The sequence below is a fragment of the Strix aluco genome, chromosome 3 (assembly GCF_031877795.1).
Source record: "Strix aluco isolate bStrAlu1 chromosome 3, bStrAlu1.hap1, whole genome shotgun sequence".
Classification (NCBI taxonomy): domain Eukaryota; kingdom Metazoa; phylum Chordata; class Aves; order Strigiformes; family Strigidae; genus Strix; species Strix aluco.
Window position 1 is genome coordinate 30,748,350 of NC_133933.1, and position 11,725 is coordinate 30,760,074.

Consider the following 11,725-nt stretch of genomic DNA (forward strand, 5'->3'; position numbering starts at 1 on the left):
CTCTGTACCTGATGCTTTGCCATGCAGGCTTATTGAAACACAAGGTTTCAATGGGGGGGGGAGCTTCTGTGAGAAACTACTAGAAGCCTCCGCTTCCCCTATGTCCGACAGAGCCAACGTCAGCCGGCTCCAAGACGGACCTGTTACTGGCCAAGGCCGAGCCCATCAGTGACAGTGGTAGTGCCTCTGGGATACTGTATTTAAGAAGGGGAAAAAGAAAACTGCCGTCAGAAAGAGGAGTGAGAACATGTGAAAGAAACAACTCTGCAGACCCCAAGGTCAGTGAAGAAGAAGGGGGAGGAGGTGCTCCAGGTGCCGTAGCACATTCCCCTGCAGCCCGTGGTGCAGCCCATGGTGGGGCAGGCTGTGCCCCTGCAGCCCATGGAGGTGAATGGGGGAGCAGATCTCCACCCACAGCCTGGGGAGGACCCCACAACGGAGAAGGTGGATGTGCCTGAAGGAGGCTGTGACCCCCTGGGAAGCCCACGCTGGAGCAGGCTCCTGGCAGGAGTTGTGGCCCTGTGGAGCAGGTTCGCTGGCAGGACTTGTGACCCCGTGGGGGATCCCGCTGGAGCAGTTCATGAAGAATTGCAGCCCATGGAAAGACTCATGTTGGAGAAGTTTGTGGAGGACTGTCCCACACTGGAGCAGGGGAAGAGTGTGAGGAATCCTCCCCCTGAGGAGGAAGGAGCAGCAGAGACAACAGGTGATGAACTGACCACAACCCCCATTCCTTGTCCCCCTGCACCTCTTGGGGGGAAGAGATAGAGAAATTGGGAGTGAAGTTGAGCCTGGGAAGAAGGGAGGGATGTGGGGAAGGTGTGTTATGATTTGGTTTTATTTCTCATTATCTTACTGTGATTTGATTGGTAATAAATTAAACTGACTTCCCCAAGTCAAGTCTGCTTTGGCCATGACAGTACTTGCTGAATGATCTCTCCTTGTTCTTATCTCAACCCACAAGCCTTTTTAGGTATTTTTCCCTCCCCTGTCCAGCTGAGGAGGGAGAGTGAAAAGAGCAGCTTTGGTGGGCACCTGGCATCCAACCAGGGTCAACCCACCACAATGGGGATGGTTCACTAGGCATTTCTACAGCTGAGGACTTAAAGGTAATTAGTGCTTCACTACTTATGTTCAGCAATACCCTCTAACAAAGCAGTTACCTGGTTCCTACAATCTGTCTTATCTTGGCATGATCAGGAGGGTGAAAGTCCTTCCAGATAGAAGCAAAAATGCCATTTCTGACACTCAAATGCCTGCCCTGCTTGGCATGCTACTGCTCGCAGCAATTGTGTTGCCAAAGAAAGTTAGAACTTCAAACAGCTTTACTCAATCCTTTATATAAAGTATCCTTGTTCAGCATCTCACCACTAAAGCACGTCAATCTCCGAGATGGTGTTCTGCCTTATTTTTGCCAGGAACTCATTAGATTATCACTGCAAGTACTTGTTTATTATCATTGCTGTGATGCTGAATTCACGTTTTTACACTGATCAATAAAAACTGAATCAACACACTACACACCCAGCCCACACATGAAGAAAATTCATTTAACAAGAAGATCAAAGTTGTCTACCTTCTACTGTTGTAAAATCACAACCAGCCTGTTGGTTTTCGCCAGTTATCTTTGAAGAATGATTGGAAATGAACAAAAATAATTCTGGAAGCACATACTGAAATTGCAGATACAAAACAGAGATAGGAGGACACATGCAAATAACCACGTGGGAGACCTTTGCTTGAATTCAAACTGCACAGCAGGCCAAAGAGACAGCTAGAGTAACAACGCTCCTGCAAAGCCACACCATTCAATGTAGATTAACATTAACCATTCTTTTGCTTTATCAAAATACATAGGGGTTTCTTTGCAACACTGAATATAAGCTTTCAAAAACTAACCAATAAAACGCCTAAAAGCAAGCTAGCAAGTTAGCCTCTGAACTGCTTCCTCCCATTTCCCCCCAATATATTAGGGGCACAAGCAGGAACAAAGCTGCTGTGCTCAACACTGAGCTATACATGGCATAAACTTGTGGTTCAGGTGACTACAGCCTCCTGTGCTCAGCAGAGACAGCTCTGGTAATGGCCACAGAGCTCATAGTTATTTAACGTCCCACTGTGACCTAGGAGCCATTGCAAAGGTGATGCTTTCAGCCTCCAGAGAGAGCACAACAGCAGCTCTCAGCCCTGCTGAAGGTAGCGTGTCGCCAACTCAAAGGCCACCACCTATCTGCAAGGTAAGCCCAGCTTTGATGCTCAGGACGAAACGAAACATAAAAGAGGCAGGCCAAAAAGAAGCAACTGGGAAGATATTTACGGAACTCTAAGTCAGTATCATAAATATTTCAGGGCTTTGGCAGCCTCCATTTTGGGGAAAAGAAAGCTCAGTTTAGCTATGCAGGGTCTTCTAAGTATTCATACTTGTGGCAGATGTGAACCATTTAAAGACTGGTCAGCATCCATTTTTTTATTTAATACACTGCTATTGTTGCTAACAATGCAAATCTTAACATTGTAAAAAGAGCAAATAACTAGCAAATTTGCTCATGAAATAACAATGACACTATTTACTAGTCAGGGTTTTATTTTCTGGTACAAACAGGATCTTCCACCAGGACATCTACTCCACCAGCAGAAAAAGAGACTGCAGGGTAGCAGCAGGGACAAAGCACTGGCGGCACGAGTCCAGCAGGCAGCACCGCCAGCAGCAGTCCTACTCCCAACACCCAGCAGCTACAGACTCTTGCCAAAGAAGCCCCATTTACCTGCTCCTTCTTCATGCACCGCTATGTTGTCCAAAGGAGTAAATAATCTTGAGTCTCTGATCAAAATGAGTATTAATAGCATCTTATCTTGTGCCTCCAAACTTTCACAAGTTTATAATGCAGGATTTCCTAATCTACAGGAATTAAAAACTGTATTAAAAATTAAATTACACAGGACACATGAATAACGTGCTTCATAACATACTTCCTGCTCACCAATAAATTGTATTCAATTCTGCATGCTGAGCAGAGGACTATTTCAACTTATGCAAAGCTCTAAGAGCATTCATTTCACTAAGACCCACTTATGATCATACTCTTGCAAGAGTGCCCATATGCATTTGTGCCATAGAACAGCAATGTTTACCCTACAGACCAGTCCAAACTACATGCCAGGACTGTACTGTGTGTTCTGTTAAGAAAATGAAAGAAGTTACTATTTAGGTCAAGTGTAAAATTGAAAAAAAAAAAAAAAAAAACCACACAAAGTAAAAAGCCTTACTAATATAGCTGTAATTGGCATAACCCTTCAAGTGGATATAGAGATCCTTCCAGGAAAAGGGATTTCTAGTTGTGATTTGGCATGTGAAGCATGACAATACTGGGAAAAACACTTTTCTGCTAGTACAACTGGAACTCAGATGGGACTCTTACCCACACAGAAGTGTTGCAAAACCCCTCAATCCCCTAATATGCACTATTTTACCAGCAGAATTTTTGGTTTAAAGGGGAGGATGTATTTAAGGTCATTTCTAAACACCCCAGCATTAGCTTTTGTTTTTTCTTTTATATTTAAAAACTAGATCAGACTTCCCTTCTATCCTCCCTCACACACCCCCAAACACGCATATACTAAAAATATATAAATAAAGGAAATGAAACTTCCCCATTAATGAAAATGGGGGGGTGGGGGGAGCAGAGAACAAAGACAAAAATGGGTCTGTACAGCATCTTTTATGGCCAACTAAGAGTCAAATGACTTTTTTTTAAAAGACAGAGAACTTCAGCCATTATAAAATTTTAAACTCAATAGCCACTTGCTTCACACGGTTGGGTACTTTTTTTTCCCCACAGTCCCATGCTGAAGTTATTTAGGATTTGATATTCACTTAAAGAGAAGGTATCTGATTTAAATTCTGCAATCAAATGAACCCTGTCCTTTAAGAGCCCTGGTAAGCCTTGTTCTAGCCAGACAGTGTGAACAAAAACCTCTCGCCTTCAGAGACCTTTTTAAAAAAAAAAAAAAGAGATGCTGATAATTTAACATTTAACTTACACCTGTTTTGCTGGGTCAATCCTTCCCCAATCCATATTTTCGCAGTCTTTACACTCCAGGGTTAACTGGAGGTTTTACTACCCGAGTCTGAGCTTTTCCTCATTACTGAACATGACATTTTTGACAAATGAAAAAAAAAAAAAAACCAAAAAATCAAAAAAGACCATCTACAACAATCTTGCTTTGCTATAGATGCAACAAAGTCTAAACATGAAGAGAAAAAAAAAAGAAAGCAAAACAAAACCTTGCAGCACTGCACTTCAAGGACATATCACAATGCAGGCTCTATCAAAAATCTTAGCATGAGCAGTTGATGAGGGGAGGGAGGGGAAAGACAGCAACCATTTTCTTGCTGAACTAAAAAGACAGGAGAAAATTTGTGATAAGGCCCAGGATGGCTGCTTTAGAAAGCTCGAACTGGTGGGGTAGGGAAACTCAGCACTTGTGGCCATGTGCCTGGAAAGTGACCTACGCCAGCCCAGCTGGCCGGCGGATGGGAAGCTGAAGATCAGCGATTCGTGTGAAATTCTAACAAAATTTGAAATATGAATTGGAGAAAGACAAACCAAAAACAATTTTTTTTTTTTTAAATCAACTACCTTTTGAGTCTGCATCATATCAGCATTTTGGGTCTTTCCAGAGCAAATCATCAGTGAACTATGAAAACTTAGGTGGGCTGTTTGTGTGAGCCACGTTACTCTTTGTTACACAGTAAGCTGAAACCACAAGACTCGCTTCACTCAGAAGCTCAAAATATACCCAATGCTACACACCTCCTTCAAAACCCTGCAACATCCCCACTCTAATATGGAGAGTTTAAACTTTTTTTAAAAAATCCCTATTACAGGGTAACAGGGCATACATTAAAAACATGCCCTGTGTCCCTCAAACCATTTTCCTCTTGAGAAGAAAGTAACGTAAATGGTGTATTTGCCTTCTAGTTTCTACGGCAGCAGGTTGTAACCTGAGCACATTTTCCAGGTTTTCCGCACACAAATCAATGTCTTTAATTTCTGCTGCTGTTTTGAGCAGGGCCAGGTGAGCCCACACTCCCACCACCACGGAGTGACACAGCCAAGCCAGAAATAGAGAAAATAAACCACTGTCAAAAATATTCTCCCTTCTGCCCACAGAAACCAACATCCAACAAGAGCCAGCATCGACACGACTCGCCGACCACCCGCGTTACCTTCTTCATCCTCCCGGCCAGGCTGGATCGTGTGCTACCTAGAGACACACATGCAATGGCAGCACCAAGGATGTGATGGTGCAAGAGTCCATCCTCAGCACCTCCAGACCTAAGGGGAAATACTCCCCCAAGCTCTACAAGATAACTTGGCACATAAATGCATGCTGCTCAAAAGCAAATCCAATGGATCTCTTAAATCTGTTTAGTTTCAAGCAAAGAGCTAAAGAACAAACCAGAACTGATAAAACTGTTGCTACCTTCATTTGAATCACAATCAGACCTACTCTTTGAAGGAAGAGCCGCCTTTCTTAAAGCATATTCGAATGCACTATTTTTGTCTTTATCTTAGAAGGCCTGATTTCCCCTCACAGCCCCACAACTGATTACAATAATAGGTTTCTCAGAGCCGGACAAGTTAAGAAGAGGTTTTATGACTTCATATGCAGCAAAACACATTTGCTGCCTTCATTTTTTTCAGTTTCTAGTGCAGCCCCATCACTCCTCACCCTACAAATACTCACACGCACAGCAACTTCACAGCACTCCTCTAAGCAGCGCCATGGACATCAGTGTGACCACTGGTGCTGCTCACCTTACATAAATAACCAACTGTGTGTCAGCCGTGCCATGCAGAATTCATACATGCACTTAAAGGTGCTTCTGCCTACATATTACAGATGGAGGAGAGGTAAAAGGATCTGTTAATTTCAGGGACAGAAAAATCATAATTCTAATTTTTCATTGGAAGCTATGCAGCCACAAAAAAAAGCAACAGGAGGAAACAAATTGTTTCCATATCAACAATTAATTTGTATCTATCAAACACTGCTTACTTTTTAAAAAAAAAAAAAAAACACAACTTATTTCTAAGGAAGTTGAAATTACACTGCCTTATCTTGCAAGTTATTATGAGACACCATAGGAGACACAACCTTTCAGCACCAGAATCTCATGATGACATTATGGATCCCAGGGCCTTTCTTCTTTAGTTTACTGCTGTCTCATTATAGTATTGGGAAAGGCAGAGAAGAGCCTTGTTGAGCACTTTGCTGAGTAAGTCTTTAAGCAACATATTCCCCACTTGACCAGAACAAACAAAAAAATAAAATAAGACAAAAACATTCACAGCAAAATATTATTTTACTGCTTTAGGAAACCTATAGTACGTTACAGGACTGCTGCTCTTACACTTTTCTCATACTCCCTGCCAGATGCCAAGTTACAAGCTCAATTTATAACAGCAAGCCTCACTATATCTCTGGAAGAATGAAAGTGGCCAGAACAAGAGAACTAACAGAGTTTTGAGTTTAAAATCTAGCTATTTCTTTTTCCTACCTAGGGTAGTCGAGCACTACCCAAAGGCAAAAGAAACCTGAAACGAGAACTCACCTTATGGTCTCAAATACGTACGGGAGAATTCTCAGAGACAGGTCATCAGCAGTAATATAAAGGTTGAGAAAATTAAGTGGGTAAGACAAGGGGATTTTTCCAATCTATCCAAATACAGCAGGGATGCCAATGGCAGGACATATGTTGATAGCAGTGTGATTAAGCTCCGGCCTTACCATTTCACCAAGAGGCCGATTCTCCACTCTTCACTCAGGCCAGCTTCCACAGTGAAGCGCATTACTTGCATTTGAGCTTTTTTGGCATTTTAAGATACATTGGTTTGACCACCACGCCAACAATGCTGTTCAGCTCCTCGTTGGAGTCTCCCAACTTCAGAAACACAAGCTGCTTATCAATGGTAGCGGAACAGACCATAGCAGCGTTTATTTGCGCCAAAACTTTTGAGTAGGGTATATTTAAGCCTTAAATACTTTGGAAAGTATATCAGACTACTGGTTATAGAAGAAAAATGCATACAACACATTTTATTTATATGAAAAATCACTTATCTAAATTCTAAACAAACATATTTATTTGTTTTAAGCAAAGCTGCATAGCGTAACTTCCATGCTGCATATGCATGCACAGAGTATTGATGAAGCAGCACTTTTGTTGTTAAATACCTGCCTTGGACAAGCCTTAGGGAAAAAAAAGGTAACATACCAACCAGGGCACATCACACCCCCTCACTTCAGTGGGTAACAACGCAAAATGAGTTATTTCAAGATAGATGCATCTTATTAAGGAAATGGCTCCATTCTGATCCAATTTAACACCCAAACAAGACCACCGAGTAGATGAGCGATCACAGCAAACAGCTGCCTATACCACATGCAGGAACGTCTCACGCACACACTGACACTACAAGGACGGGTCACTTCATGGTGACCCCACACCCTGAGCACGGGCAGGGGCAGGTCCCCGGGGTACAGGCAGGACGGGTACAGGCAGCAGGGTGGCCTCGCCCAGCAGCCCAGCAGGCCAGGCCCAAGCTTGCCAGGTGAACTCTCCCCTCTTCCCATACTTACAGTAAAATTATAGCTGTCAAAGACATAAAACTTCACCCCCCCAGTGATTACCTGCTTAAAACGTTAATCAAGCAGTTAAGCACTTTGCGACGTTTTCCATAAATAGTTTAGTTATGGGTCATCGTATTTATTTTGCTGCTATCCTATTAGTCTGTAAAAATCATGAACCTCACCAGTAATTACCTGAATCACGACCTGTGTTGATGCACTGGGACTGCAAGTACAGGTCAGATTTTACTGGACCAAGGTGTTAACCCCGCTAAGTTTACACCTCGACTAGTCAAGCCTGGCTAGTTGACTGGCAGACGTGAAAACCACTCTGTAAAGTCAGCAGAAGAATGAGTAGGCATTACCCATTTATTAACTGGTTAACTGCCAATTAATTTTACTTGCAAATCACCTCTCTGGTATTTAAAGACCTGGATAAGAGTTCTCGTTCGTTACCCCCCAATATTTTGACGGGCCAGAAGAAGGAAGCGCTTCTGCGCCCCGCCAGCGCCCAACCCGCCGCACATTCCTCTCCCGCGGAAAAGAAGAAGAAATGCACGTTTCCCCAAAATAAGTTCGCACCCCGCGGTGCCCCCCGGCCGCAGGGCAAGGCTGCAGAACCCAGCCCCGCACCGCCGCGCTGCTAACACCGACCGAACCGCGCTGCCGCCGCGGGGGGGGGGGGGGGGGGGCGTGGGCCGGCCACTCGTGTCGGGGGCCGTGACGGGGACCGCGGGACCGCCGCTCGCACAACTTCCGCGGCAAGCCCCGCCGAGCCGGCCTTCCCCGCCTCCGCGGCGCGGCGCCCCGGGACCGGCCCCCCCCCCCCCCTCCCCGGGCAGGTACGGGGCAGCGCCCCGCCGCCGCCGCGCCCGCCCCCAGCCCGCTCCCGCCGCCCCGGGCGCCCCCCGCCCTGCCCGCGGCCGGCCGGCGGGGAGCGGCGGTCGCTGAGGAGGAGGAGGCAGCAGGCAGGGCCTCGCCTACTCGGCGCTGCAGACCGAAAGTGAACTGCAAACTTTTTTTTTTTTTCCCTTTTTTTTTTTTTTTCCCTCCTTCCAGCGCAGCCCCAGCTCTTGCAAAAATGAAACTTGCGAAGCATTCGCCTACCTGGCGTGGAGTCTGCAACAAGTGCAGGCGCGGGGGCCGGGCGCGGGGAGCGGCGGGGCCGGGCGCGGGGCTTATGTCGCTGTCGGCGAGGAGGGAACAATTGCGATATTAATTTATTACAGCGCTGCCCGGGCTGGGTCCTACTTCACTTACAGTACGGCGCTCATCCTGTAAACAAATATCGCTCCGCCAGGAAACATACTCCCCCCGGCCCGGCCCCGGCCCCGGCGGCAGCACCCACCCCGGCGGCGGCACATGGAGCAGCGCGGGGCGGGGGCCCGCCGCACCCCCCCCGCCCCGCGCCGGGGGAGGCTCCGGGCACCGGCACTTACCTCCGGCACGGCCTCCCCCGCCCGCCGCGCTGCCTGTGCCGAGTCCGTGATGCAAAAAAAAAAAAAAAAAAAAAAAAAAGAAAAAAAAAAAGAAAAAAAATCCCGGTGTCAGCAAATCGCTGTCAAATTATTTTCTTGCAGGAGAGCGAGGGGAGAGGGAACGGGGGGGAAAAGCAGAAGCAGAAGGGGGAGGAGGCTGCGGGAGGCGGCGGGATCCCTCCGCCGCGATGGGTCTGGCCCCGGGTAGCGAAGCAGGAAGTAAGGTGTCGGCGGCGCCGCGGCCGCGGCCGCCCGGCCCCGCGGCGGGGCGAGGGCGAGGGGCGCCCGCCGCCCCCGGGGGCCCGCCGCCGGCCCTGCGCCGCCGCCGCCTCCCGCTCCGCCGCGCCGCGGTCTCGCCGGCAGCCCCTCCTCTCAGGGCGGCGAGCGCAGCGCAGGTGCCGGGGCCACCGCCGGCGACCTGTCAGCGGCTCCCGCCGGTGCGGCGCGGCCGGGGCCGGGGCCGGGGCCGCGGCTCAGCGGGCGGCGGGCGAGGGGGTGCCGCGGGCTCCCGGCGCCGCCGCATGCCGCAGGGCGGTCGGGCCGGGGACGGCTCCCGCTCCCGCCCGGGCGGCGGCGCCGGGGGGTGACAGCGGCGCCGCGGGCCGACACCGCGCCAGCCCTGGGGCTGAGGAGGGGGGTCCCGCCGCCGCGGGGCTGGGGGAGGGGGAGTCTCCCCGCCGCCGTGGAGCGGGGGAGGGGGGGGTCTCCCCCGGCGCCGGGGGGGAGCGATCGGGGCCGGGGGTGGCGGGGGCTGCGGCCGGGCCTCCCCCCGCGCCTCCCCCCGCCCCGGGGCGCCGGGGGAGGAAAGTGGCCGCGGTAAAGGCGGTCTCTCACCGGGGAGGTCTGTGCCCTGACGGGGCTGCCGCCGGCTCCAGGGAGGCTCCCGAGCTCTGGGTTAATTTGGAAGTTAATTCTCTAATGCAGCGAGCCCTGTAGGAACTTGCTCCTGTGGTCACTGATCTTTGCCACTGGTAGTCTTCAGTTATCGTTTTTTTCTTTTTTTAATTCTACATAAATGTTTTGGTGAAATACCTCATCGGTCCTGCCTCCCTCGAGCTCAGAATTTGCATTGGATTGCACCAAAATGCTCCCTTGCAGGGAAGGATTTTGCATCTTGGGGACAGAGATGTGATGCGTACGGTTTATGCAGTGCTCTGTTTAAGCTCACCGACAATGACAGACAAGTTACTGTAAGAAACTGTCGCTGGGAAGAGAGAAACTGAAAGGGGGGTGGTTATAGGGCCTACTTCTGCCTTCAGAGAGGGGAAAAAAAAAAAAAAAAACCAACAGACAAAACTCTCAGGGTTATAACTGGAACAGAAAAAGGTCTTTGGTGTTAGCGTTTGTGATTCAGCCTTACATTATAATGGTTACCAGCAGCCTCATTTTCTTTTTATGGTCATCCTGGTTTCCTGGTTGTATGACACTTCCATTGGGCCACTGTTCTTAATAATTTAACCTTTTATGAGATTGTTTTGATTTACAGTGTAGATTAGAGCAAGAGTAAAAAAGTATGATATCACCCACTGGCTATTGAACTCCTTTGTACTATACGCAAAGGTCTCAGTTGTTTAAAATGTCGAGAGAAAAGGTTCTTTTTTTTCTAACCAAGCCAGCTAGTCATTTTCTAATTTTATTTTTACTTAAGTGAAAAATACCATTCAGATATTGTAACTTCTCCATGCTGAGCTATGCAAAATCTATGCTGAGTTTTGGATTCAATGGTTGGCTTGTTTGCTTGATGGAGTCCGAAGTCATATAAACTATGTTGAAAATAGAATTAAAACCACAACTCAACATGTGCCTTGCCTCTGTTTGTTTTTTGTGTCTAGTCTGAAACCCAGAATAGCCCGTATTACTTGCGATTTCCAAAATGACCTTTGAAAAGCAACGGAATTTAACACAGTCTTTCTAGGTTTGTCTCAGTGTCTCAACTTGTCCAACTAATCAATTCAAACAAATCTTAGTTGAATCAGCTAGGTGTTACTTGATTTACCTGAAACACGCAGGTTTGTGCTATAACTCAAAACAGAAGCAAATGTATAATTTAAACTTGAACAAAGGATCATTATCAAGCAGCCTTCTGACATACTATAAACTGGACACATCTTACTCTGCCATAATAAGTTTAGCTACGCGAAACTCTTCTGAATAAGGTACACTAGTTTATTAGCTTTGGACAACATTTCAAGAAAACTGGGGGGGGGGGGGGGGGCACAGCTGGCTATAGCCAGGCTGCGTTCTTTGTGCTTATCCTGCAATTTGTGAATTAGTCTGCATCAAAAGCACAAAGCCTGAATTTATGATCTCAGTTTTCTTGATGCTGCTTCTAATCTGCGAGGATTTGAGTATCAAGCTTCCCAGTTTTGAAAAACAAATCATATTACTATTTACAATATTAAACCTCAGAATAATTCTACAGGCTTGTCGTGATGTTGTTTAACAACGTTTTGGCAATGGTAACTGGCTAGTGGGTGAGTGCTGGGAGTCCCCAACGCTGGGGTGAGGTCCTGGCCGGCCAAGCCACCCGCTTGCTGCTGTCCGAAGAGGGAGACCTCTCTTCACTGTCCACTTGGCTTGCCCCGCCGAGCTGGTTCAGCTCACCAAGCCAG

At 47.6% G+C, this 11,725-nt stretch overlaps 1 protein-coding gene across 7 annotated transcripts in view; it reads right to left on the bottom strand.

Moving 5' to 3' along the window:
• TRERF1 (transcriptional regulating factor 1) overlaps window positions 1-9,281 on the bottom strand; it is a 104,691-nt gene extending 95,410 nt beyond the window's left edge. For 2 of the 7 annotated variants that reach the window (XM_074817983.1, XM_074817985.1), the window contains exon 1: window positions 9,075-9,281. The gene's annotated coding sequence lies outside the window, so the exon portion shown is untranslated. Of the gene's footprint in view, window positions 1-8,742; window positions 9,017-9,074 lie in introns of those variants that run through there. The other 5 variants (XM_074817981.1, XM_074817984.1, XM_074817982.1 and 2 more) reach the window with 4 other exon arrangements.
• Between the last annotated feature and the right edge of the window lie 2,444 nt (window positions 9,282-11,725).